A 26,130-nucleotide genomic window follows, 5' to 3' on the forward strand; every position below is an offset into this window, starting at 1 on the left:
GCCAGACATAGTGCAAGATTTACATTCTGGAGATTTGCTTGGCATGGTGACATGCACCTGTAGACCTAACTTCTTAGGAGGCTGAGGCAGGAGAATGATTTAACCCCAAAAGTTGGAGTCTAGTGTGGGTAACATCATGAGACTCCATCTCAAAACAAACAAATAAGCAAACAAAAATGATACATTATGGGGATTTCCCTTTCCTCTTTTAGTTACTCTAGAACCCAGTGGACCATAGCTTTGAAAAAGTAGGTCCTGGGCCTGGTAGCGTCAGTAACCCCAGGTTTATCATATGTTTGCTATTTGGCAGTGCAACTTTGTCTTGACTATTTTTGAACTTGTGTCTTCCATGATGACTCCACATAAGTTGAGAAGAAAAAACCACTTTACAGTGATCAAAGCAAAGATGGGGTGGTTATTTCAGAGAAAAGGAGGGTTTGTATGCGTCAGCTATGCAGAGAGCTTCTTGAAGAATGAGTTAATACAACTGCAGTTGGCTGATCTTCATTCAGGTGAGATTACTGGGTCCCCATTAGTATTACAAGTTTATGATTATTTTCTCTCTTCTTGGGGGAAAGCAATGCAAGAATTAAAACAATCAAAATTCATTGTTAAGTTCTAGAAAGCAAATGGAAGAGAAACATTTACTATATTTGAGATAGAAAAGTGCATGATTACATCTTGTGCTGGAGCAAGGAGTGAACCCAAGTATTACATTTATAAAGGATGATATGTACAATTTACTCATGTGTAAGCATTGTAGAGAGACTGAGGTGTACCTGTGCCAGCTATTGGGAAATAACAGGGTGAGCAAAACAGACATGGGCCTTGCCCTTATAGAGATCACAGCTTAGTGGGGGAGGAAGACATTAATCAAATAATCATACATGTAACTGGGTAATTGCATATTGTGATGAATTCTTGTGGGAAAGGCCCTTTGTTCTGAGAGATGTAAACTCATCTGGAAGGGGAGGTTTATAGAAGAATAGTCCTTTCAGCTGAAGCATGACTGTTAGACAAGGAAAAGGGGTGGGAGGGAGAGTGTTCCTGGCAGAGGGAACAGCTTGTGCAGTGTTCCATCGTGGGACGGTGCTGTCTGGTATGTTTGAGGAACTTACAGAAGGCAGCTGCAGGAAATGGAAGATTAAGTGGGCAAGGGGTAGCATTGGCAACTACCAGCTTCTAAATGTTTGTGTTCCTCTTTCTTCTAAATTCATATGTTGAAACCTAATTACCCAAAGACCTCTGTCTATGAGGAAGGAAGCCCTGGGAAGACACCAAATCTGCTGCTGCCTTGATCTAAGACTTCCTTGTCTCCTCCACAACTGTGATCAATAAATTTCTATTGTTTGTAAATTATCCAGTCTAAGATATTTTGTTGGAGGAACCCGAATGCGCTGACATATACCAAGTCCCAGAGACCCTATTGGGATTTGACCTTTGTTCTAATAGTGATGTGAGGTCACTGAAATCTTTAAGAAAAGATGTGATGTGATCAGATTGTATTGAAAGGTTTATTCTGGCTGCTCAGCTGCTGAAGTGTGGTTACAGGCAGAAGGATGCTGGAGGCTCAGGGAAGGGGTCTGGCAGTGCTGGGCATTTATTCAGTGTGGGCACCTCCTTCTTCCATGCTGTCCTCCCTCAAAGGACATCATATTACATGATATTTGGAAAAAATGACCTTTCTCAACCACTCAGTGTACTGTACTAATGGTAAGGCTTTGAGGGTCTTCTAGGGTTTCAAAAGCACCCCAGGAGTGCTAAATATTGTTTTAATTACTGACTCAAGGGGATGAAGCCTCCTGACCACCATGTCCTGCTACATGTCCCAAGTGGTTTTTGGTGGTGTCTGGTTTCCATTCTCTGCAACCCTAATTCCACTTTACTTGAGAATATAATCTCTCAGAGTCCAAGGGGGTTTGGCTTTGGGAAATATCTTGAGCAATCTTAATACTTTAATAAAATTTATTTCCATTCTCTTACTGACCTGAGGAACTTTTACTTACATCTCTGGGGATTAATTATGAACTTGGAGGAGATTTTCAAGCAAACTGTTAGGCTGTTTTTCAAACCTTAATAGTGAAAACTGGAGTTATTTTCTTCTGGTGAAAAAATAGTGTTTTCTTTTTTATTGCAAGTAATATGGTACCATCCTTCTGGAAATTAAGGCTAGTTTTAAGCAATCTGAATAAGATTCACTACTACGTGTATATTACATCTTAAATTCAGAAATCAAAATAGTTTATTTTGGGATAAATTATATGAAAAAGTTCATTCTCTTCTAATTAGGGAGAGATTCTTATGCTATCAAAAGAGATCGAATTCATTCTTTCCACCATCTTGGAGCCTGTGGAGGCTCTTGAAAATAAAACTTTTAGGTTCATGGCCAGTTTTGTTGGCCATAAGTGGGATCTCTGGAACCAGAGAACTACGCAGGTCTTCAGTAGCTTGAGGTCAGGATAGTGAGAGTCAGCCCTGCATTTTATGAAAGCTCATTGAAAGAATTGTAATTATTTAATCCACTCAAAAGAAGGTTAAAAGTAAGCTAATTTTGCTCTAAACCTAGAACAGATTAGCATTGGATCCATTATAGGAGGAGAAGGCTAAGCAATAGAATTGGACCAACAGATCTCAAGTGCCCCCACCAGGAATATAGACTCCAGTGAAGGTCTGTTGGACCCTCAACAACAATCAAGGCCCAGCTCTCAGTTCTCTGAGACAGATTTTCAGTAGTGATGGGGAAATGTTTAGGGAACATCCTGAAACCAGACCATAGGAGTCTCTATAATCAAGCAGAGAGTTGCCCTGATGGGGCTTGGGGAGCTTGGAAGACCAGGACACAAGGAGCCCTGGGGTGGAGGCTTAACTTCCATCCTTGAGAAGGTTCCCACTGACTTTCTGTCTGGAAGGATTTTCAAATAGTGGTTGGCCTACAAATGGCTCCTCCATTACATGCTGTAGGATGCATTGATGGAGACTGAGTGGAGCTTTGTTAAAACCTTGTGTATTGGGCCAAAAACAAACTTCGATTTAAATGCTGCTTGGAAATCTTTCTGTATTTCAGCCAACACAACATGGAGACTGGCTGGGGCAGGGCTTAAGGAGACCTTCTTCCTGTGACTTGTGCCTACACAGAGATGTTCCTAGAGATCCCATGCAGTTCATGGTAGGGCAGCTGGGGGCCCATCCTCCTGGAGCTGGCCTCACACAGCAGCTGGGAAGAGAAGGGGAGCAGGCCTTTTTCCCACATATGAGCCATGGAACCACTAGGGTAATCAGGGCAGCTTCCATTCCCAGGGCAGCTTCAACCAAAGTAGGTATGGTCCATTCAGGTTCACAGTATGGACAAGTGAATGTTAACAGAACATAAAATGGAACTCTTCAACGCTTTCTCACATTATAGTGGGACAAGCTTATGGCCATCCAATACAATATTTTTATTTTCTTTTTCACTCAAAAATACTTATTGAGGGTCTACTATATGCCAGGTGTTCTTGATGCACATTGTTAGAACCAAGGACTGTAACACACACACACACACACACACACACACACAACCAAGTCCCCAGAAGGAACTGTATCATAGAGTGTGAGCCTTTCAGACTACATTCATCTTGTGATTGTCTTATTTCCCAAAGTCAAGGAGGTTTACATGCCAGGGGCAGGCATTTTGCTAAGAGAGAATGTTTACAAAACTGGAAGAGCACTGCTCCTCCTGATACACATACACACACACACACACACACACACACACACACATATTTAACAAGAGCAAATAAAGGCAAAGTAGCCAGAGCTACTGTGAATGCATTACCCAGAGCTAAAGAAATGCATTAGGTAACGACTGTGAATGCTTTAGCTAGAGCTAAAGAAATGCATTAGGTAACAACTCTATGCTTGGAACTCTGAGCAAGTGCAGAGTGAGACCAAGAATTCCTCTCATTTGGGAACTCCTCCTTAAATGAGGAAGGGACTGCCTGATATGAATTGGTGGGGCTGGCACTGGACCTGGGGGATTCCTGAAGATACAGAAAAGGAGACACACAATTCCAGTACTAGAAAACACCAAAAGGAGCCTGGACAAATGAAGATTCCCATAGCGACTCCTGGATATTGGTCTGATCATTGTCTTAATGGGAAAAAATAATCAATAATTGCAGTCACCAACTGACTGTGCGAGGAGTCTTTCCATTGCCCTTCTGCAACAGAAGGAAAGAGATGAGCTCTGTCTCTGCGATGGAGTTAAAGCACGGAGGTGAATGTGAGAGCCACTGCAAGAAGCCAACCACATTTGCCAATAGCAGTGTTGCTGTGTGAAATTGTCATTCCATCTCCTTCTCAGCATGAACACAATCAATGGGAATGAGTAAGAATCTGCAGCCACAGCCAGTGTTGGGAGATCCTTTCCAGACCCCATTCAGGCTCACACACAGCTTGACTGTCTGTGGTCACACATTTAAATTTTACTTTATTCACATTTCTTTTTCTGTTTTGTGGTACTGGGAATTGAATCTAAGGCCTAGAATGTGCCAAGCAAGCAGTCTAGCACTGAACTACATCCCCAGCTCTTTTTACTTTATTTTATTTTGAGTCAAGTTCTCACTAAGTTGCCCAGGCTGACCTTAAACTTATGATCTTTCTGCCTCAGCCTCTTGAGTAGCTGGGATTATAGATGTTCATCACCACACCTGGCCCTTTATTCACATTTTGCCTCCCAGGATAGACTGAAAAATCTTTGAAGGCCGAGAGTGTCCCTTGAAAATTAGCAATGCCCACCACTTCATAATATAACAAAATATATGCCAGGTGTGGTGGTGCATGCCTGTAATCCCAGCACTCAGGAGGCTGAGGCAGGACGATCACTATGAGTTCAAGGCCAGTCTGAACTGCATATGAGGAGGAGGAGGAGGAGGAGGAGGAGGAAGAAACAAAATATATAGTAGTAGGGCATTAAATCACTGAATGAATCAGAAAGAAGGGCTGAAGATAAATAGGATAGTTTCTAACATGTGCTAAGCATCCACAGTGTGTGAAAATACAATGGGTTTGTTTGTTGTTCACTCATTCAATCTCTCATTCATTCAAACATTCAGGGAGTGTCCAGTACATTAGGTCAGTAGAGAAGTCACTCACTTCTTCTGGTAAGAAAACTAGCCGCAAGATGCTCAGGGAATAGACCCTCTGCCCTAATAGCCCCATTTGTGTTCGTCTGCTCTGTCTCCTTCCTGGTTGTTACGACACTTTTGGTTTAGAAGGAAAAAGATGAAACAAAGTTCACACAAAGTTTATTGTGCCTGTTTGTGTGTTTCCCCAGAGCTTACACTTAGCAATCCTCAGGAGAGAACTTTGGCTGAACCTGCTGAACTGGAGGAAAAGAATTAGGAACATCTGGGGTCTGTTGACCAGAAAAATTCCCTGTGGTCTGACACATGAGCATTTCCCACCCAGCCGTTCTCATCAGAGAACCGAAACTCACTTTCAATCAGCTCAGCTGCTGTTTCTGGCTGTTTACCCCATGTGGCCAAATAATATGCTTTTGTGTTGACTCTTCAGATTTAATATATAAGCTCTTGACTTCCTCCTCAGAAAGGTAAGGATTTAGCACTTTTGTTCTGTCCCATTCTTCCAGTGTAATTATATCATTTTTTTGGTTAAATCAATATTCTGTTAACACTATGGTGATTATTGTAAATATTTTTCCCAGCTAAGGCATACAGTACACTGATAATATCGCCTTTGTCACACAACTTTTTTTTCTCTTTGAAGTTCAAAAGTGTTCTGTTTTGATTTATACCTATAATTCTCTTCCAACTTGTTGCCAGAGCTATGAATCTCTTCAGACTTCAAACACATCAAGTAATCTACTGATTTTTTAAAATTTTTTAACACTTTCCACCTGGAGCCCCCTGGTCTCCCACTCCTTAGCTGCGTCCCTATTTCCTGAGCCCTGTATTCTCCTTTTTCCTGCATTTGGCTACTTAGATGGTGGAGTAAGCTCTCTAGTACCTCTCCAACAAAGTGTGCTTGGCTTCTATTGAATTTTTCCTTGTTTGTACATTTTAAAAAATGAAGATCCATTTTTGTTCTGTAAATAGCTTGTTCTTTTTCATGGGTGTAGTTGTATTCTCTCTCTGAAGGTATTGTTGCTTTCTTGAAAGTATATTCTAGTCTTTACAGTGCTTTTGGGTTTCCTCTGAATTTCCATGTTTGATTACAATTCCCAGTAGTCATTATAACTTAGTTCTTTGTGGAATGCAGTTTTCCTGGAGAAAGGACATCCAGCTTGCTTCCCCAGGGATCTAAGCTGGGTCACTTGGACTCCCCAGTATGTTTTCTGTTGGAGGTACCTGGTTGGTGGAGTGCGAAATGGTCTAGGATCAACCTGTGTTCAGTTTAGTTTCCATCAACACACCACCTCCTGAGATGTTCCTGGTGCCTCCAATCCTGCATTGCTGTCAGTGGTCCTGTGGGCCCAACCTGTGAGCTTTCTGCCTCCTCTCCTACCGAGTGCCTGGTCTCTAGGTCACCCATCCCCTGACACCTGGTTTCCACTTTCCAACATTTTCTTTGTATCTCTGCACTCTCATTGCTTTTTAAAAACGTTGGCCTTGAGGTTCTGTTTTGTTTTATTTATTTTGCCTGTAACAAAATCTCTATACTGAGGTGAATTTGGGGAAAGGAAAGGAGGCAAAGGACAGTTGTCAATCCATCAGGTTTGCTCGGATAGCTTCTCCATCTTTATCCAGTGGAAAAAAAGTACTTTAAACAGATTTGATGGGAATTCCATCCATTTTGAGAAGGTGGCTGAATCTTAGGTCTCTAGGCCCAGTTCATCACCCTTACTGAGCTGGTGTCTGTCGTGTATACAGTGAACAATTATATTTGTGAATTCTTTACATGAATAAATGAAGCAGGTGTTCTCTGTAGACTCTCAGAAGGAGAGCCCAGCAAGCTCCTCGACCTCAGGAGCAGCGGGATCACTGAAGGAGCTTCCAAAATTACAGATTTCTGGGGATCACTATAGAGCTAACAATACTAATCTCAGGAACTGGATCCTGGGTAAATGCATGTTTGCCAAGTAACTACCCACATCTAGCCTTCTAGTTACATGAGAAAAATAAACCTCTAGTTTCAAAGGCAGCGTTAGTCCTATTTTTGTTGCCTGCAGCTAAAGGCAACCCCTGTAGATAGGCAAGGCTGAGAGTCCAAGGTACTAAAGTGTCCACTGGGGAGCAGATAGCTCAGGGCAAACCTCTCTAGAAATAAGCAGCCAGCTGGGGGCCTCCAGGTGGTGATGATGGGGTGCGGGAAGTGTTGGCCATTCCTCTCATCTCCTAGGTGATCTGTGGTACTTGCTCTTTGTGCTTGTGCCCCAAAACTCAGTTTTTGGTTCTCAAATCCTAGTTTAGAATCACAAAGGTTAACATCAATTACTTTTGGCTTTCTTCAATCCCTGCCTATCAACTGTTGTCTTTCACGAGGCCACTTGGTCATTGCACAAGGAAGTGGGCAAAGAAAACCCCACAGATTAATAACTGAAGATAGTAAATATCTTCCACATTTATTAACAACAGTCTGCTCATTGTTGCTGGCCTACCCTAGCCTTACCTTCAGCAGGAGAGGTGGGTTTACCCTCTGAATGCTGAAGACAGATCTTGGGGAATCCCCAGAGATGGAGAACAGGGAGCCTCGGGTAGAGGAGTGGCTCGAGCCTAAGGGCGTCTCCTGAGGACTAAGGAAGAACACAGATGGGGATTTCTTCCTGGAAGCAGGGGTCAATTCAGTGCTAAATACCCAAGTCAGAGAAGCAGCAGGAAAGAAGACAGCTCAAGGGGATGCAGCACAAGGACAGGGGAGTAAGTAGAGCTCATGGATGGTTCTGAGCTGCTCTTTTAAGAAGTCTCAAAAGGCAGCCAGAAGGGAGAGTCAAGGTTCTGGACAAGCTTAGGGAATCAGAAATATTTTTGGCCATTTTGGAAAATTCAGTCCACCACTATAAGATCTACCTTTGGAAGGCTTGGGTCTGGGATGCAGGAAGGATTCAAAAGGAAGAGATGACTGTAACGCCTGGCCCTGAAACTGTTCACCCTCAAGGCATTTCCCATCTGATTCCATTGGTTTCTGGACAGTGAGTCACACATTGCGGGTAAAAGCTGTTTCGAGACTCGTTCTTCTCTGTCTTCCTCTCTGTCCTCTGTTGCCCCTCACTTATTCCCTCACCTCCGCCTTCTGCACAGGACATCCCCTTTGGAGTCCCACAGTGTCCTATGCGCATCCCTCTCCTTGGGCTTACTATTCCCAACTGTAATATTCTGGCTATTGCCCATTGCTGGTACTTCCTTCTCCTTTTTCTCATGTTTTTGTGACTGGCTAACTTTTCTCCTGGGTGACACATTGTCTCTAAGGGGTTTAATGCATTCAAGTTTTCTTGGCTTGGGAACCACCGATCTTTTCAAGGTGCATTCAAGGTGACTTTAGTGCAGTTCTGATTTGGTAAGTGTTATTTTTATGGGTTGGCAGTGGGCCTGGGAGAGATGATTTTGTTTGCACTGGTGCAGGTTTTTGGCTCCTCATACACTAAACTCATGTATTCATTTACTACTGATGTAGGGGTGACTCATATAAAATGGAAGTAAAAAGCTGAGTTACTTGGGAGCTTGACAATGGAATACTTGAAACCACCATTTGGTGCCACTTTGCCGATATTCCTTCTCCCTTTCCATCTTCCTGAGCAGCAATACTGCACCCCCAGACACTGCATCAGCTCTTTGCCTCAATGCTGGGTCAAGTCAATCCACTTTCCTGAAAGAAAATTCCAGTAGAATAAAATAAGCAGGTAAAGCCACTGCTTTACACCTAGTAAGGGAATGACTGAAAGCCAGCTGTAATAAAAACAATGGTAATATTAATATTAAGCATATTAATATTAGTGCTTGCAAGCACCAGGAAAAGCTGTTTGTGCCTTTGTCTTGTTTGTGCTCTATTATCTATTGGTTATTACCATCCTCTTCCTTAGGGGAAGGAGTGGTATCTGCTCTTTGGATTCAGGCAAAGCATGGTTTTTAACACCCAGATTCTTGCTCTTAAACCATGAGAGGGGTTGTAAATCATGACTGAACAGTAGTAAGTAGTAGTATCCTCTAGGCACTGAAAATGTGAAATGAGATGCCCACATTGATACTCTGAAGAGAATACTCATATTCATGAATGTTACTTCTTGTATTTACAAATTACTTCATTTCACATCACAGGAAAATGTTTTCCTTGATTCAGTCAAAGAAAATTCTGTGGTATGTGAACCAGTTATGTAGTTTGTTGAAAGTTCTCCTTATTAACCACGAGACAATAATAGGATGTCTCTTTTCTATTTTTCTGAAGTATGTTTCTCTTTTTCATTTACTAGATCACACATGAAATATTTGAATTAATCATACAAATTATTTTTTTCCCAAATGACCAAAATCCTTTGCTTTTATTGTACGAGTTGAGACATCCAGAAATATATCAAGAAATATTGGTTGTAACAAAATTTCCTCCTGTAATCACCAAAGATTTTTGTTTTTGTTTTTTGAGACAGGGTCTCGCTATATAGTTCAGGCCTTAAACTCACTATGTAGCCCAGGCTGGCCTCGAACAAGGCGATCCTCCTTCCTCAGCCTCCCAAGTGCTGGGATTACAGGCATGTACCACTATGCCCGGCAGTGTAATCACCAAAGAAACAAATCATATTTCAACTCCCAACACCAGTGTGTCCTTTCTCAGAAGTAATACAGCATTTTTATTTATGTGTAGGAGTCTCCTCCATCCCAGTGGAGAGAGTTAATGATCCTCCTGAAACAGTAGCTCTTGGAGCAGAAATTACTGATAACACAGTAGAACTGTCATGTGTTCCTCGACAGGAGGAAATCAGCATTTTAAAATCCTCTAGGAGGATGGTGGTGTGCACAATCTGGGAGGCTGAGGCAGGAGGACTGCAAATTCAAGCCCACCCCAAGCAACTTAGTAACTTAGCAAGACTTTGTTTCAAAAAAAAATTTTTTTTTAAAAGGCCATGGATGTAGCTCAGTGGAAAGACCCTGAGTTCAATTCCAGTGTTTCAAAAAATTATCTATAGATTGACAATCCTTAGGAGCACTTTGGAACACTTTAGAGAAGTCTGGAACACTTTGCTTTTCTAAGTTTCTGACAAAGATTCCTAAGGGCCAGTTACCAAGGTGCACCTCCCTATGTCTTTTTTATTTTTGGTACTGGGAATCGAACTCGGGACCTTGCGCTTGCGAGGCAGGCTAAATCCCTGGCCCTATGTCTTTTCATTTAACAGGACCAGAGTTGCAGGGTCAAGCTTGGGATAGGCCATGGGTGACTTGCTGATGGCAATCAGAAATCATTTAGAGAAATGCAAGCATATTGCACCAGTCATACTAAAGGATTCAATAGTGCAAACACATAGTTGTTTAAGTAAAGTGCCCAGAAGACTTTTCTAGAAGTCTCACTGAGCAAGAGATCTCATGGGTTGGATGTAGCTCACCATCAAGCTGCTGCCCCTGCCTGAGTCCCAGAGACAACTTCATGGCCAAATAGGATTGAAGTGAGGCAGGTGCTTTGTGATAATGAGATCAGAATTAGATCAGTGAGTGAATTTCTCTCAGTGGACTTTAGATCTACCAGTTTTTGTAAAACTATTTGTATTTTGAAGTTAGTATCACTGAGTGGATAAGGATATGGGGTTATGACTGGCAGCTTTCATTGGATTGAGCCCCTGGTCTCTATAAAGTGCCCCCCTTCATGGTTGGTAATGCTTCTTACCTTACATTGTCGTATTAAAATAGCTACACAAGTTTTCTTGTGATGAATATTTGCATGGCAATTGTTCACCCTCACTTTTAATTGTTTTCTGTCTTCCCACATTTAAAATGTGTATATTATATGTGGCACAAGTTTTTATTCAGGATTACACTCTTAGCTTTGTACTTTGGGTATTTAGCCAACGTGTACTAATTACTGATGTATGTGGGTTTATATCTACTTTCTATGACTTCTCAATTTTGATCCTCCTACTTTTTTCTTATCTTCTTTTCTATTACTTCTGTTTTACTCAACTTGTTATAGTCTGCTTTATTATCTGCCTCCACGTATTCACTGGTTATTCTGGCTTTGTACAGACTCAGGCATTACCTGTAGCTGTGGGTTCCACAGACTGAAGAAAAGGAGAAGCCTCTCCCGGTGCTCCAGTGAACAATAAAGGGATTACACTTAGAAATTAGTGGGCTGGATAGACTAAGAGAGAGAAAAAGTTGAATCAGGCAATTCTTTGAAGGGGTCCATGCAATACATAGTTATAACAGAAGGGAGTATAAGTGGAAACAAACACAGAAGAGAGAAGTGAGATCATACATTCTAATTATAGTGAAAGTTCCTTGGCTCCAAATGGAGCAAGGTTTACCAATTTTAATACATTTCTATTCTTTGAGAAGTAGTCATGCCATTAATATTTTGAAGTAAAAATTAAGCAGCACTAATTATTTCGTTGCTTAATTTCTTGTAGTATCTTGGGCAGTTTTAGTAAAAGAAACAGGTTATTATCTACAAACCTTATTGTCATCCCTCTTCCTGGCTTTCCCTGTGATTGAAAGGAAGAGTTACTGTTTCTGTTTCTAAATCTGACACTGCTAATTCCCTATCTCTATCCCTGACTGTTCTCTGGAATATTTCCTCCATATGCTTTGACATCTTTGCTATTGCTCCACTGGTCTCTCCTGAGGATAAAGCCCTTTTGTCATTCCTATCCCTGTAGTTATATTTAATCTCTTGTATCACATTTCTAAGAGGTTTGTACCCGCCACTTCTATTTCTTTTTTCATTTTAATATTTTTCCCTTTAGTTTCATTGGGTCATTTCAAAAGGAAAAAAAAAGCACAAAAGGAGCTTATTTGTTTTAAATTTTATCATCCACTCATTTCCTCATGGATATATTTATTATCTAGGATATTTTCAGCTACATGTAAAAAGAAATCTATCTAAAAGTGGCTTAAATAATGCAACATCACAAGAGACCTGAGACAGGGCTGTTCTAGGACTGGTGAAATATTCAACAATAATATCCAAGACTCAAGCTCTTATCTTATTCCAATTCTTGTTATATTGGATTTATCCGAAGCCTTGTTTCTTTGTGGTTGCAAGGTGGTCATAACTCCAGGCATCACACTTCATACAATTATGCTCAAGGGCAACAAAAAGAGCAGTTTCTTCTCACATAGCTCTTTTAATCAGGAGGATAAGCATTTCAAAAAGCTCCTTATCAGATTTATATGGGGCCATTACTCAAAATAATGTCATATGTCCTAGCTGCAAAGGAGTCTGGGAATATGAATGTGTGATATTTTAACTCTCAGTGGTACAAGATGGCTCTGTCAGTGAGCAAGTAGCATTTGGCACGTTACGGTTCATAGTAGGAAATCAGTAGTGTTGACCTCAGATAACTCCTTTTTTGCTTCTGGTCTTGTGCTCCAGGTCCATGTAACCAATCACTACTGAAAATTTCCACTTGGGCGACACACAGGTTTCTCAAGTGTTATTTCCCCTCCTTACTATCTCCTGTTCCCAGCTCTTCTCTGTATTCCATTTCAGCACCACTACGTGCTTGCCAAAGCAAGAGTTTAGGTATCAATTTTGACTCTTCCCTTTCTCTCACCCTCTCTCATTACCCTGTCTAATTGCCTTTATGTCCTAAAGCACCCTCCAAGACATCTACATCTCTCCATCCTCACTTCCCCCATGCTGTCTTGCTCATTGCTGAACCACCGACCAGTGCTGAACATAGCAAAGCAGTAGCTCAATTTGCCCATGCAACAAATGTCCACCATTCATGGAAAACAGGCATTTTAAGATAAGCAATGAATATGCTCTCTCTATACACATTAGCCATTTCCAGATTCTGAAGGGGTTAACTGGGGCTTGGGGGTGGGGTGGGGGAAGGCCATGTGCAGTAGGAGGAGTATAAACAGAAGAGGACCATTAAGGGCATAAAGGGTGTTAACTCATGGTCTCCTCTCCTTATGCTCCAGTTGTGTCAGGAGACAGAGGCTGCCATCCCTGCAAGTCATAACTGAAGTGAATAAAACTGAAAGCCAATTTTTGATTCCCAAATGTTTTAGCTATCTAGACTTTCCAGTGGACTTGATGGAGCAGAGTAATGCAAAAAAGCAGGCCCTCCAGCCCCAGGGTTTTATAGTACCTATAAAACATGTTTTACAGTTTCTGCTCAATTTTATGCTGTTAAGCTAAACATCTGACATCATATGGCACTTTAAGCATGTTGATTTATAGTAAGGCAGCAATTGCATCTGTAATAAAAAGTCCAAAATATGGGTTTTAAAAGTAATCTACTGTATTTATTATTGACATAAACAGTTACCTGCAGTTCATTTGAACAACATCTTAGATTTAACTCATGTATTAAAGATATTATGATTCCCACTCAGCAAGGTCACCACCAAGGTGAAAACTGTATGTGCTTGAAAATGAAAAAGATCTAGAGTATAGTGATAAATATTTTAAAGATAAATGATATATAGGATTTCACCTTTGTACATTCTTGTTTAATAATCATATTCTGCTTATTTTCATTTTTACATCCACCCACAACCCCCAATTTTCAATCCCGGAAAACCACTAATCTGTTTTCCATCTCTATAATTTTGTTGTTTCAAGAATTCTATATAAATGGAATCATACAGTTAGTAACCTTTGAGCTTGAGTTTTGAAAAATTTTAGCATAATTCCCTTAAGTTCTGTGTGGATTGCCTCATGCGTGTTTCAACCAGGTAGTTAAAATGCAGGTAACATGATTCAACTAGTTTAAAAATCACTTAAATAAAAACAAAAAAATGGAATCTGAATTCAAAGTAATTTCACAACAGGTGTACATTATTTATAATTATGAGTTCTTCTTAAATCTTTTTTTTTTTTTTTGTACCAGGGATCGAACTCAGGACCTTGTGCTTGCAAGGCAGGTGCTGGAACCACTGAGCTAAATCCCTGGCCCCTTTTTTTAAATCTTTTTTTTTTTTGATGAGTTCTTCTTAATGAGTGAAAAATATTTATTATTAGACAATGTTGAGCAAGTTTGTACGAAAATGCACTTAATTTATCTGAGGTAGTCAACAACGTAATTTAAAAACCACTCTATTTCCCAAATGGTAATATCAGAGATGTTACATTTAAATATTTGGAAAAGGATAATGAAAATCTGAGAAAGGATTGTTTTCATTTTACATTTTCTGAGGTTTTATTTTTCATATTATAAGCATTTATTGAGCACATCCTCTGTGTACATAGTAAGTCCAAAATTCATGGGAAAACAAAATCTGCATGGACCAATGGGACAAATTTGTATTCCCCCTTTGAAGACCAGCAATGTATTTCTTGCCATTGTTCTTAATATATTTCATGTGAGTTTATTTTCTTTTCATAAAGAAACTGAAAGTTGACAAAGGCAGTTTCTTTCCCAAAACCCCAACAGAGGGAGGTTTGCTGTTTGGGGTAAGTTTGCTTCAGAGGGGTGTTAGCAGCCTGTATTGCCAGGTCCCCAAGGTCACCCCCAAAGGATTTTGTAGGACAACTCATGGGATTTGGCAAGGGTTGCTTATGATTATGACTTTTTATGGAGAAAGAACACACAGCAAAATCAGCTAAAAGAAAATGCACATAGGCTGAAATCTGGCTTCTAAGAGTCCTCTCCCGGCAGAGTCTCATGGGACCCCTTAATGTCCCCAGCTTCATGTTGTGACAACATGTATGAGATGTTACCAACCAGAGAAGCTCATCAGAAACTTGTGCTCCGAGTTTTTACTGGAGACGATCACATAGCACTCTCTGTCTAGAACACATCCAAATTCCAGGCTCCCAGAAGGAAAGCAGGTTTCAGCATGGACATGATTCTTCGTACAGAGCATTTAGGCACGACAGGCCACTTTTATTAGTGAGTGGTGGTAAGCCTCCTGAAATCTGTGCTCTCAGATGCCAGTTCAAGACCAGCCTTGCAGGCAGCCCCTCTAGAGGACAGCAGCTTAGGCCTGCAATGTAAATTTTTTTTACCTGTAACTAACTCCATTTAATGTAATACCTTTGCCTATCAGATTGACTTTCATCTCTCTGACTTCTGTGCCTTAGATACAGGAGAATATTATCAGCTAAATAATATGGCAAGGACACATGCACAAGAAAGTGGCTAGACAGCATTAGAAAGAAAAAAAAGAATGAAAGAACAAAATCCACAAATTGAACAAAAACTAATACATAGAAACTTTATTAAGAATAATCTCTAAAAGAGGAATTTACATTCACCATTTTAATTAAAAAGTGTATGTAAAAGTATATTGTGGCTTGAGATATTGATAATGGTTTGTGGAACATTTCAATTAAGATGTTTACAAATATTTATTTAATTTTAAAATTTCATTCTTTAGAATTTTTTGTGTGTATGTGTTTGGTCATTACTACAAGGTACTAGTTCTGTTGATACTTTTTTTTTTTTTGGTACCGGGGATCGAACTAGGTATCTTGTGCTTTCGAGGCAGGCAGCAGAACCACTGAGCTAAATCCCCAGCCCTGTTGATACTTGTATACATTTTGAACTAAATATAAACATGTAAATATACACACTAAATAAAGATATGTATTAGAACTGTGCATGCAGAACTATTTTACTAATAAGTAACCACTGCCTTTGGGTCATAAAATTCCAAAATCAGAAGAAACCATAGAGACCTGGTTGAATGCTTTCATTTTACAAATAAGGATTGTTTTGTGTGTGACACTAGGAATTGAACCTAGGGTCTTTGCACTAAGCTGCATCTCCAGCCCACTGTTTATATTTTATTTTTTTATTTTGATATAGGGTCTTGCTAAGTTGCCCAGGCTGGGCTTTGATTTTCAATCTTCCTGTCTCAGACTCTCAGAGTGCTGGGGTTACATGTGTGCACCACCATGCCTAGCTCAAATAAGAAAATTAAAGTCAGGAAAGTGAAGTTAATTTGTCCAAGGTGACACAGAAGTTAGCGTCAGGGCCATAGAATCTGAGACACCCTTGAACTAGATAGGAGTTGTTCAGCAAGACCTGGGAGGCATAAGAGTTCTTTGGGGGAAAGGAATTAATGAGCTACTTTTTTCCTCGCCCCTGTTCCTCATAAATCGTCTTTTCTCTGACGTGTCTGTCCTCCTTTATTCCCTAAGAGGATGAGGCTGCCACAGATTCCTCACCTGGAGCAGGGCTAGGATATTTATGTTCGGTTTCTTCTCTGGTTGGAATTTCATATGAGAGTGCACATGAGCACTGATGGTTAGACATTAGCAGGGAATAAACTGTTCAGAATTGTGCCATTAGTGCCTTACACATTACTTTGGTCCTTTTCAAGTTAGTAGGCTGTAGTTGGAGTGTGGAGTACCAGTACTGTAATAATCTCTTACGTTTTCACAAAGCTTCCCCAATTGTGTTTCCCTTGACATAGACTCAATTGATGATGATGATGATGATGATGATGATGATGATGATTAATTTGGTACCAGGGATTGAACCCAGGACCTTGCACTTTCGAGGCAGGCAGTGGAACCACTGAGCTAAATCCCCGGGCCTCAATTGATTATTATTTAAAACCACTAAATTTGGGGGATATTTTGTAGCAAGAAATGAATGGATAAAATTCATTCTAGTTTACAGCTGGAGATATCGAGACTCAGATATATTAATTAACATGTGACAGAAGTGAGACCCAAACAAAAGTTTTGGCTTCCCCCTCCCAAGCTATCACAACACTGTGATTCTGCAGTGTTATTTGGTCCTTATTCAGAACCTTGCAAAAAGGATAGAGGATTGATTCAAAGTTAATAATTTTATATTCATCCCATGTGTATTTTACTTTGAATTTAATGTAGAATGTCTCAGATCAGATGCAAAAACCATAAACTATAAACCATAAAATGATAGATTAATTAGACTTTATGTAAGTCTAATATTTATTAGATTTTATGCAAAATAAAAACTTATACTCTTCAAAAGATGGAAGATGAGACTTTTGGAATGATGATATGTGTCACTGACAGAACTAAAAGAAATGGGCAATTCAAAATTATAATTATAGATTTCAGTATTCTATTTTCAATAATGTATAAAAGAACTAGCCAGAAAATGAACAAGGATATTGTTATTAGTGTATTTACCCTGGTATATAACAAAATACTATAGACTGGGTAGCTTATTTTTATTTTATCTTATTTTTTTGAGACAGGGTCTCACTTTGCAGTTCAGGCTGGCCTTGAACTGACTCTAAGGGTGGTTTTAAACTCACAGCAATCCTCATAGCTCATCTTCCTGAGGGCTGGGGTTACAGGTGCACATTACCATGCCCAGCTTCGACTGGGTAGCTTATAAACAGCATATATTTATTTCACATTATCCTGGAGGCTGCGAAGTCCAAGACTGACACATTGGCAGGCTCAGTGTCTGGTGAGGACCTACTTCCTGGTTCATAGACAGCATTTTCTAGGTGTCTTCTCAAAATGGAAGAGGATAGCTATCTCTCTGTGGCCTCTTCTAAAAAGGCACTAGTAAATATCACCTCCAAAGACTCTACTTTGAAATAATATCACCTTGTACATCAGGATTCCAATATAATAATTCTGGAGGAACAAAAATATTCACATCATAGCAAAGGTAAAAAACTTGAACAACAGTATAAACTAACTATGACTAACATATACCTATAGAACACTTCATCCAACATTAGCAAGAATACACATTCTACTCAAGCACATACAGAACATTCTTCAGAATAGACCATATGGTAGGCCATAAAGAAGGCCTCAAGGTATTTAAAATGATTTAGGTCATAAGAATATATTCTCTAACTACAATGGAATAAAATTAAAAATAAAAAACAAAAGGAAATTTTGGACATTCACTAGGTTTGGAAATTAAATAATGCATTCCTAAGTAACTAATGGATTAAAGAAGAAATCCCAAGAAGGAAATTATAAAATATTTTAAGATTAATGAATACAGGCCTCCCTTCCCCCTCCCCACCTAGCAGCGGGCTCTTAGTTATAAGATGGGCAGTGCTGAGTGGCAGCACCAGTTCGGAGCAGGGCCAGGCTCTGTTCAATGGGAACATGGAACTCGAGGCTGGTGCCAGAGCTGCACCTTCTTCCACTGCAGACCCTGCCATTACCGAGGAGGAATGGAATATCAAACAAATGATTAAGTTGACACAGGAACACATAGAGGCCCTACTGGACAAATTCCGTGGGGAGCATAATCCACCATCAATACACCTGGAGGAAATGAAGAAATCAAATTGTCATTATTTGCAGATGACATGATACTCTATATAGAAGACCCCAAGAACTCCACCAAAAGTCTTCTAGACTTAATAACCAAATTCAGTAAAGTAGCTGAATACAAGGTCAACACACAAAAATCAATGGCTTTTCTGTACACAAAAAACAGACTCACTGAGAGAGAAATGGGGCAATCAATTCTTTTCACAATAGCATCCAAAAAACTGAAATACCTAGGAATCAACCTAACAGAAATCAAAGACCTCTTCTCTGAAAACTATGGCACTCTGAAAAAAGAGACTGAAGAGGATATCAGAAAATGGAAAGACATCCCTTGCTCCTGGGTAGGAAGGATCAACATAGTGAAAATGGCCATACTTTCAAACTGTTATATAGATTCAATGCAATCCCAATTGAAATCCCAGCAGCATACTTCACAGACCTGGAGAAAACAATCCAAAAATTCATTTGGAACAAGAAGAGACCCAGAATAGCAAAAGCAATACTAGGCAGGGCTGGGGATTTAGCTCAGTGGTTCTGCTGCCTGCCTTGCAAGCGGAAAGACCTGAGTTCAATCACCAGTACCAAAAAAAAAAACAACAAAAAACAAAAGCAATACTAGGCAATAAAGATAAGGTAGGGGGTATCACAATCCCCAACTTGAAACTATACTACAAAGCTACTGTGATAAAAACAGCATGGTACTGACAAAGAAACAGACTTGAGGACCAGTGGAACAGATTAGAAGATGCAGAAACAACTCCAGACACTTTCAGCCACCTCATCTTCGACAAAGGAGCCAAACACCCTCACTGGAGGAAAGATAGCCTCTTTAATAAATGGTGCTAGAAAAATTGGGTTTCAACTTGTCAAAGATTAAAACTAGACCTATATCTCTCACCATGCACTAAACTAAAATCAAAATGGGTTAAAGATCTAAATACTAAAACAGAAATGCTGAACTGGCTGGAACAGAGGTTAGGTAGAACTCTTGAAGACATTGGTGTAGGAAAAGATTTTATGAACAAAACCTCAGTTGCCTGTGAACTAGCACAAACAGTTCACTAAACAATCTTACTAAAAAGCTTCTGCACAGCAAGAGAAGCCACCAACAGTGTGAAGAGACAACCCACAATGTGGGAAAAAATTTTCACCAGCTGTCCCTCAGACAAAGGTCTACTATCTAGAGTGTATAAAGAACTTAAAAAAATCAGACCTTCCAAATTTAAAGACTGAATCCAAAAATGGGCATCTGAAATGAACAGACATTTCTCACACAAAGAAGTAGAAATAGCAAATAAACATATGAAAAAATGTTCAACATCACTGGTCATTCAAGAGATGCAAATGAAAACAACACTGAAATTCCACCTCACTCCAGAAAGAATGGCTGCTATCATGAAATCAACCAATAACAAATGCTGGCGGGGCTGTGGGGAAAGAGGAACCCTGCTCCACTGCTGGTGGGAGTGTAGACTGGTGCAACCACTGTGGAAATCAGTATGGAGATACCTCAAAGAACTAGGACTAGAAGTCCCATTTGACCCAGCTATTCCCTGCTGGGGATCTTCCCCAAAGAATTAAAAGAATCATACCACAGTGATATATGTGCATCCATGTTCATAGCAGCACAATTTTTAATAGCTAAAACTTGGAAACAACCCAGTTGCCCATCAGCTGGAGACTGGATAAAGAAAATGGATCAACTGGATAAAGAAAATGTGGTTTTTAAAATAAAATGGATTACTACTTAGCCATAAAGAATGAGAAATTAGAGACATTTATAGCTAAATGGATGCACATTGAGGCAATACTCTTAAGTGAAATAAATAGGACACACATGTGTAAATACTGAATAGTTTCTCTAGTGTGAGAAGTGAAAGTGTAAATAAGGACTAAAAGGTATAATAGATAATGTGAAATAGGAAGAAATGTGTCAAAGGGGAAGGGGAAGTGGGAGGGCTAGGGCAAAAGAAAGAAGGAAATGGAGTTAATATGAGAAAATGAAAAAATGGAAACAAAGTCTTTGTACGTAGGGAGGGATGGAGGAGTTGAAGGGAGGGAAGGAGAATGGAGAAAAAATAAGAACCAAGAGAAATTATGTAAAGGTGCAAATTTCTAGTGATGAGTATCATTATACTGTATACCTCAAATGTACCAATAAAATTAATTTAAGGAAAAAGATTAATGAACACAAAAAACAGCATAAATGATATGGTACAACTAAAGCAGCATTTTAAGTAAAGTTTATAGCTCTAAATATCTATATTAAAAAGAAGAAAAATATCAAACTGAATAATTTAATTTTGTACCTCAGAGACCTGGGAAAAAGAAAGTAAACCTAAAGCAATGTAAATACATTCTTTCATGATTTAAAAAAAAAAAAAACTCAACAGCTAGGAAAAGAAGGAAATGTTCTCAATATGATAAAGGATACCTACCAAAACCTGCCAGCATTGTACTTAATGATAATAGAAGACACTGATGTCTGCTCTTGCTAATTTTATTCAGTATTGTACTGGAGAGTTGATGCCACAACCGGCGCAGTGTAGGGTTCAAAGCTGGTGAGAGCAGTGGGAGATGAAAAAAAAAGAGAAGAAACCAAGAAAGAAGGATGCATACTAAGATTATGCTTGAAAGTTGGGACCAGGTGGAACTATAGCTTGTCCAGAGCTAATGGCTATCTGGAGCACCACGTGCTCTTTATTTATAGTGGAAGGCAAACAGAAAGAGAAGAGGGGGAAATTAGTGCTAGTGGCCTATGTGGCCTAGGCAGAAGGAACCATGATTGTTTTGTGATAGGGGCATGTGCAGGAAGGGAACAGTGAAGGATACAATGTAACTGTCTCCTGGGGCTGTGCCATCCAGGGTCCGCAATATGAGTCAGTCTATGGGGGAGAAAGGGAGTAGGGAAGAGATGAAGGGCCATCCTCAGGCTCAGCCTGCTCCAAGTCTAGAGAAATTAGGCATGAAATTAGGCATGAAAAAGAAAGAAAATGCATTTGCATTAAAAAGTAAAAGCTATCTGTACCTTTTGCTTTTGCTGATTTTGATTTGTATCCTTTAGCTGCAATAAACCATAGTCATGAGTATAATTATATGCTAAATTGCATGAGTTCTCCTAGTGAGCCACCAAAACTGGGGGTGGTCTTAGGGGCATCCATCATAGAAAATAATCTCAGGAGACTCTGAGAAGGGAAGTGATGGCAACCATGAAAGTTAGCAAGAGGGCAGTTAGGGCAAAATCCTTCTGAGGAACTCAGAACCAGCACAGAACATGTAGTTGAGGGTTATCTGATCAAGTGGCTAGGAGGGTGAGATATTTATCTACCAACACCCCAGTCAGCACTCATTCCCTGACACTTCCAGCCTACCCTCTGTGCAGGCCGAGTTGGTTCCTGGTGGCCACCGACAGACCTGAAGTAAAGAGCTGGAGTTGGAAGGTGGGCCTGCAGATATGGAAATGCTTCATGACTGCAGAGGATATGGGGGAGGCACTTCTACCACAGCCCCTGAAAGGCACTAAATCAAACATGAACACAAGCACTATTTCTCCTTCATTTTCCATGCTTCCCACCACCTTCCTTAGTGACTTACAGAGGATGAATTACCTGGCTCTGTTCCTATTAGAGAACCTTGCCTTCTAGGAAAGCCTGAGCTGCCTGGGTCAGCACAAGCACACAGTCTCCCTCACATACTTGGTAAAGTCTATCTTCTCCTCTTCCTGTCCTCAATCCTGGTCACAGGAAGCCCTGACTCTTTTTTTTCTCCTGTTTCCTATGTTTTACCCATTTACTAGATCAGCATTACTAGTATGGGCATTAGGACGTTTCCAGGCAGGGTGTCAAGTCTGAGCCCTGGCTGTCCTCTCAGGACTTAGTGCTCTTCCCTTTGGTTACCTATGGATGGATACTGGGGGGTGGGTGAAGCCACTGGGGTGGGATCCAGTTGGATCATGGGAGATTTCTCACATCTCTCAGGAATCTCTGGCTTACTATTCTCTCATTCTACTTTATCCTACTTACTTAGCTGTAAATTCATCATCTTTAACATGGGAATATTGAAAGTAACCATCTCCTAGGGTTGCTGTTAGGATAATTCTAAATCAGATAATTCTAGAAAAACACTTAAAATAGAGCCTAGCACAAAATAGGCACTCAGAAGTGTTAACATATTACTATTTACATACAATTAGTATACAGTTATAGACACACACATATGGTATATAGTTGCTTCAACCTGCTCATTGCAATATATCAACAGAGTATAATAGCAACAGATTCTTTGGGAATATTTTACCAGATTTTCAATTTTAGCTTTTGAAAAATCACCAAAAATTTTAGGCAAAATATTCCTCTTAAACAGTTAGGCTTGATTTACCCACGCAACTTCTAGATTCAAGATAGCTCGGCAGACAGTGAAATGGATAGTAACAATGTGGTAACTCTTCCAAACTCAATATCAAGCTCCACTATCCATCCAATTTATGCTCCTCTTTAAAAAATAGTCCAATACATACAGGGAAGACTTTAAAATTCCTCCCTCTATAGCAGAAAGACCAAGGCCAGAAAATTTTAAATGCCCCAAGACATACAAGGGCTTCACAAACACAGTGAGGAGGGAAGTCCTATGGCTATAAGTGACTAGCGACATAGTGGAGATTTAGGAAAACAGTGGAAGGAGGAGGACTCTTCCAGGGACTCTTTCCTGGGGGAATACAAATTTGTGCCACTGGTCCATGCAGATTTTGTCTTCCCATGAATTTTGGGCTTATTGTGAACACAGAAGATGTACTCAGTGGATGCTTATAATATGAAAAGTACAACCTCTGCAAATGCAAAATGAAAACAACCCTTTCCCAAATTTTCATTATCCTTTTCCAAATATTTAATTAAAACATCTTTTATATTACCATTAGGGAAGTAGAGTGTTTTTCAAATTATGTTGTCAACTACCTCAGATGAATTTAGTGCATTTTCAGGTGACCTTGCAAATAGAGGATGAGCAAGGGCTATGGCAACCAGAACAAGGACTGTGAGATCCACACAGGCCTGTGGCAATGGGGGATGACGTGGGGTAGAACCTGTACAGAACAATTTATCTAGTGAACACAAGAGAGCTGTTGTTCTAAAATACAGGACCCTAGAACAATGTGCTAAAATGTACGTCTTAAAGTAGCACTAGGGTGACATCCCCTGGCCAAACAGTGAAACATGTGCCCCCTAACTGCCAAACAAAGGTAACATTCTAGACAGATGCTCTAAATGGCTGAATATATCTATCCCAAAATAAATAATTTCTGCTTTTAAAAGTTTATATCCTGCTGGTAGTGCATGCCTGTAATCCTAGTACTCTGGGAGGCCGAGTCAGGAGGATTGCAAGTTCAAGTCCAGCCTGAAAGATAACTTACTGACTTAGCCAGACCCTGTCTCAAAATAAAAACACCAAAAAGGGCTGGGGATGTAGCTAAGTGTGAAGGCCCTGGGTTCAATCCCTAGTATTGCAAATAAATAAATAAAAATGTATACCCATCATTGTAGCAATTTCTTTGTTCTATTTCTGGAAATCTATACCACATGATGCCAGTTCAAACTTGACAATACATTCTCTTAGTAACACTATGGGTAAATGGATATTTCCACATTGCAAAATGCTACAACTCCTCTAAAGGGAAATTTGGCAATACTTAAACCTATATATGCCTTTATCCTTTGACCCATCAATCCCTCTTTAGCCTGAAGAATGCTTTTAACTATAAAAAAAATACACACAAGATTATTTATTGCAACATGATTTGTAATCATGAAATATTGCAGATTTATTAAATACCCACATATAAGAGAGTAGCTGAATAAACTATGGTACATTCACACACTGAAGTAATATGCCAGGTATAAGAACAAAGAGGATCTATTAACTGACAAGAATGAGGAAGATCTATATAAACTAATAGGGAGCACTTCTCAGAATATATTGTTAGGCAAACAGACATTTAACAACTGACACCCACATAAATGCTGTTTTGACTTAATCAGTACATCATTTAAATTTTTAGTACAGTACTTGAAATTTGAAGTTGGATCAGGAATGGTGGTGTGTAGGAAAAGCATTTCAAGCCAAGTGGCTACTTAGTCCTACAGAAGTACTTATGTAATCTATTGGAGCAGGGCACTTCTCTTAATGTTTAGATCTAGAGAGCTGGAGATCAAAGCAGATAACAGCCCTGTGTGTCTGGGTGTAGGTGACAGAGCGAACCATATGACTCTGCCGTGGTGCAGCGTTCACAGACCAGACATAGTCGAGGAGGCAGCAGCAGTGGGCCAAACTCTGGAAAGCTTGATGACTCCAGCATTTAATGCTGATCTGTTGATAGCAGGTGTGTTGGGTTTAAATTTCTGCCTCATTTCTTGTAGCCCCTCTTTGTTCTAAAAAGATGGGCGTTGACATCAGATGGAAAAATCCCTACTAGTTTCCAAATTTTAAAGTCTCCTGCAGAGGTACGCTCACATTTCCCTTGTCACTGCTGCTATTCCATGGTCTTTTGAAAAATTATTATTAACTGTTTCTCATCTTGGTCTCTTTTCTCATTTTGCATTACGGAGGTCCCGTTGATGTGTAGTCTTTTTTAGCTCTAATTTTAGATATTTATTTCTTCTCTTAAGATATGATACTCATACAGTTTTTCCGTTTAGGAAAACACTGCAGCCTGGAACAGAAGGGCCCCTGCTCAGGTGCCTGCCCTTGGAGAAGCTGCGCGCGCAGCAGGAGCCTGTTTCTCCTGAGACGTCTCTTCTGCGCCATCTGCCGACAGAGTTGAACATCGCGCCAGCCGGCAAAGGAAAAATAAACTCTCACAGTCAACCAAAAGGTTGAAGTGGGTGCTGTGACAATGAACCCAAAGCCCACAGAAGTGCGTATATGTGCTTCGTATGGCTGTTCCCCAACAAGCTAGTATTTATTAAAATATTTCTCATACTTTGTCTTTCTTCTCAATATATAATTCATATATATGTGCATATTCTTTTTATTAATTTATGTACTTGTACTTGTTTTCTCTACTAAATTAGAGGGCTTCTTTAACATTTTTCCAAGTAGAAAAATTTAATATAACCTGATTCCCCCCATCCCCTATGAGAGAGGAAAAAAATATAATGAATTTATCTTTGCAATTGGTCCATAAGACAGATTTCCACATACCATGGTAGAGAAATAAATCATTGTTTATTTTTTATAGGTAGACATATGGATAAATGCATAATTGGATACATGCAAAAAGAGGAAGAAGAACACAAATCGATTGAAGAATATGTACATAGTTTAAAACATTCATAAAAGACATACTTTTTTTTTTTTGGGGTACCGGGGATCGAACTCCGGTCCTTGTGCTTGCGCAGCAGGCGGCAAAACCACTGAGCTAAATCCCTGGCCCATAAAAGACATACTTTATTAAAACTGAAGTCTGTAGGACATAAATTTTATCATTGGTATAGAAATTTGGGGGAATTTGGGGTGGTATTCTAGCCTCAGCATGGTTTCTGTCTTTGATTTCAACAAACAAGCCTTTCTCCTCTTCATCTGGACATACTTGTCAATTTAGTGTCTTTGGGGGAAGGAACACTCCTCTTTATTTAAAACATAATTTACTGTATAATCTTTGATTGATATCTAACTTGCATTGCAATCCTAGCATATTATTTGTTTGACTCCTCCAGGACTCAAGTTTTCCATAAACAAATGAAGGAATAACAGAATTATTTCATTGGAAATGAATAAAAATAAATCTACAAAATTCCTGGA

General features: G+C 39.8%; 1 long non-coding RNA gene across 2 annotated transcripts; it reads left to right on the forward strand.

The window, feature by feature from the left end:
• Window positions 1-5,321: 5,321 nt before the first annotated feature.
• On the forward strand, window positions 5,322-26,130 carry LOC110347917 (uncharacterized). 2 transcript variants are annotated; one of them, XR_015440907.1, is made up of 2 exons: window positions 5,322-5,590; window positions 25,026-26,130. It is a non-coding gene; the product is annotated as an uncharacterized LOC110347917 (long non-coding RNA). The 2 variants fall into 2 exon arrangements; XR_002392836.2 differs by lacking the exon at window positions 5,322-5,590 and adding an exon at window positions 8,155-8,493.

This window comes from Heterocephalus glaber, unplaced genomic scaffold (genome assembly GCF_053883595.1).
Source record: "Heterocephalus glaber isolate CG9 unplaced genomic scaffold, H.glaber_assembly_v1.0 deba00001504, whole genome shotgun sequence".
NCBI lineage: Eukaryota > Metazoa > Chordata > Mammalia > Rodentia > Bathyergidae > Heterocephalus > Heterocephalus glaber.